We start from the raw sequence: 3483 nt of genomic DNA, 5'->3' as shown, positions 1-3483 counted from the left end.
ATCTTATATCTTGGGTATCCTAAGTTTTGGGCTAATATCCACTTATCAATGAATACATATTGTGTGAGTTCTTTTGTGATTGTGTTACTTCACTCAAGATGATGCCCTCCAGGTCCATCCATTTGGTTAGGAATTTCATAAATTCATTCTTTTTAATAGCTGAGTAGTACTCCATTGTGTAAATGTACCATAATTTCTGTATCCATTCCTCTGTTGAGGGACATCTGGGTTCTTTCCAGCTTCTGGCTATTATAAATAGGGCTGCTATGAACATAGTGGAGCATGTGTCCTTTTTACCGGTTGGGACATCTTCTGGATATATGCCCAGGAGAGGTATTGCTGGATCCTCCGGTAGTACTATGTCCAATTTTCTGAGGAACCGCCAGACTGATTTCCAGAGTGGTTGTACAAGCTTGCAATCCCACCAACAATGGAGGAGTGTTCCTCTTTCTCCACATCCTCGCCAGCATCTGCTGTCACCTGAATTTTTGATCTTAGCCATTCTGACTGGTGTGAGGTGGAATCTCAGGGTTGTTTTGATTTGCATTTCCCTGATGATTAAGGATGTTGAACATTTTTTCAGGTGCTTCTCTGCCATTCGGTATTCCTCAGGTGAGAATTCTTTGTTCAGTTCTGAGCCCCATTTTTTAATGGGGTTATTTGACTTTCTGGAGTCCACCTTCTTGAGTTCTTTATATATATTGGATATTAGTCCCTTATCTGATTTAGGATAGGTGAAGATCCTTTCCCAATCTGTTGGTGGTTTTTTTGTCTTATTGATGGTGTCTTTAGCCTTGCAGAAGCTTTGTAGTTTCATGAGGTCCCACTTGTCAATTCTCGATCTTACAGCACAAGCCATTACTGTTCTATTCAGGAATTTTTCCCCTGTGCCCATATCTTCAAGGCTTTTCCCCACTTTCTCCTCTATAAGTTTCAGTGTCTCTGGTTTTATGTGAAGTTCCTTGATCCACTTAGACTTGACCTTAGTACAAGGAGATAGGAATGGATCGATTCGCATTCTTCTACATGTTAACAACCAGTTGTGCCAGCACCATTTGTTGAAAATGCTGTCTTTCTTCCACTGGATGTTTTTAGCTCCCTTGTCGAAGATCAAGTGACCATAGGTGTGTGGGTTCATTTCTGGGTCTTCAATTCTATTCCATTGGTCTATTTGTCTGTCACTATACCAGTACCATGCAGTTTTTATCACAATTGCTCTGTAGTAGAGCTTTAGGTCCGGCATGGTGATTCCACCAGAGGTTCTTTTATCCTTGAGAAGAGTTTTTGCTATCCTAGGTTTTTTGTTATTCCAGATGAATTTGCAGATTGCACTTTCTAATTCGTTGAAGAATTGATTTGGAATTTTGATGGGGATTGCATTGAATCTGTAGATTGCTTTTGGCAAGATAGCCATTTTTACAATGTTGATCCTGCCAATCCATGAGCATGGGAGATCTTTCCATCTTCTGAGATCTTCTATAATTTCTTTCTTCAGAGACTTGAAGTTTTTATTATACAGATCTTTCACTTCCTTAGTTAGAGTCACGCCAAGATATTTTATATTATTTGTGACTATTGAGAAGGGTGTTGTTTCCCTAATTTCTTTCTCAGCCTGTTTATTCTTTGTGTAGAGAAAGGCCATTGATTTGTTTGAGTTAATTTTATATCCAGCTACTTCACCGAAGCTGTTTATCAGGCTTAGGAGTTCTCTGGTGGAATTTTTAGGGTCACTTATATATACTATCATATCATCTGCAAAAAGTGATATTTTGACTTCATCTTTTCCAATTTGTATCCCTTTGATCTCCTTTTGTTGTCGAATTGCTCTGGCTAGGACTTCAAGTACAATGTTGAATAGGTATGGAGAAAGTGGACAGCCTTGTCTAGTCCCTGATTTTAGAGGGATTGCTTCAAGCTTCTGACCATTTACTTTGATGTTGGCTACTGGTTTGCTGTAGATTGCTTTTATCATGTTTAGGTATGGGCCTTGAATTCCTGATCTTTCCAAGACTTTTATCATGAATGGGTGTTGGATCTTGTCAAATGCTTTTTCCGCATCTAAGGAGATGACCATGTGGTTTTTGTCTTTGAGTTTGTTTATATACTGGATTACGTTGATGGATTTCCGTATATTGAACCATCCCTGCATCCCTGGGATGAAACCTACTTGGTCAGGATGGATGATTGTTTTGATGTGTTCTTGGATTCGGTTAGCAAGAATTTTATTGAGGATTTTTGCATCAATATTCATAAGGGATATTGGTCTGAAGTTTTCTATCTTTGTTGGGTCTTTTTGTGGTTTAGGTATCAGAGTAATTGTGGCTTCATAGAATGAGTTGGGTAGAGTACCTTCTGTTTCTATTTTGTGGAATAGTTTGTGAAGAACTGGGATTAGATCTTCTTTGAAGGTCTGATAGAACTCTGCACTAAACCCATCTGGTCCTGGGCTTTTTTTGGTTGGGAGACTATTAATGACTGCTTCTATTTCTTTGGGGGATATAGGGCTGTTTAGATCATTAACCTGATCTTGATTCAACTTTGGTACCTGGTATCTGTCTAGGAACTTCTCCATTTCATCCAGGTTCTCCAGTTTTGTTGAGTATAGCCTTTGGTAGAAGGATCTGATGGTGTTTTGGATGTCTTCAGGATCTGTTGTTATGTCTCCTTTTTCATTTCTGATTTTGTTAATTAGGATGCTTTCCCTGTGCCCTCTAGTGAGTCTGGCTAAGGGTTTATCTATCTTGTTGATTTTCTCAAAGAACCAGCTCCTTGATTGGTTGATTCTTTGAATAGTTTTTCTTGTTTCCACTTGGTTGATTTCACCCCTGAGTTTGATTATTTCCTGCCGTCTACTCCTCTTGGGTGAATTTGCTTCCTTTTGTTCTAGTGCTTTTAGGTGTGTTGTCAAGCTGCTAATGTGTGCTCTCTCTAGTTTCCTTTTGGAGGCACTCAGAGCTATGAGTTTTCCTCTTAAAAATGCTTTCATTGCGTCCCATAAGTTTGGGTATGTTGTGGCTTCATTTTCATTGAACTCTAAAAAGTCCTTAATTTCTTTCTTTATTCCTTCCTTGACCAAGGTATCATTGAGAAGAGTGTTGTTCAGTTTCCACGTGAAGGTTGGCTTTCTATTATTTATTTTGTTATTGAAGATCAGCCTTAGTCCATGGTGATCTGATAGGATGCATGGGACAATTTCTATATTTTTATATCTGTTGAGGCCTGTTTTGTGACCAATTATGTGGTCAATTTTGGAGAAGGTCCCATGAGGTGCTGAGAAGAAGGTATATCCTTTTGTTTTAGGATAGAATGTTCTGTAGATATCTGCCAGATCCATTTGATTCATAATTTCTCTTAGTTTCACTGTGTCCCTGTTTAGTTTCTGTTTCCATGATCTGTCCATTGGTGAAAGTGGTGTGTTGAAGTCTCCCACTATTATTGTATGAGGTGCAATGTGTGCTTTGAGATTTACTAAGGTTTCTTTAA

The sequence above is a fragment of the Mus caroli genome, unplaced genomic scaffold, assembly GCF_978045245.1.
Source record: "Mus caroli unplaced genomic scaffold, Mus_caroli_1 scaffold_9, whole genome shotgun sequence".
NCBI lineage: Eukaryota > Metazoa > Chordata > Mammalia > Rodentia > Muridae > Mus > Mus caroli.
Note: the sequence above shows the minus strand (reverse complement) of the source record.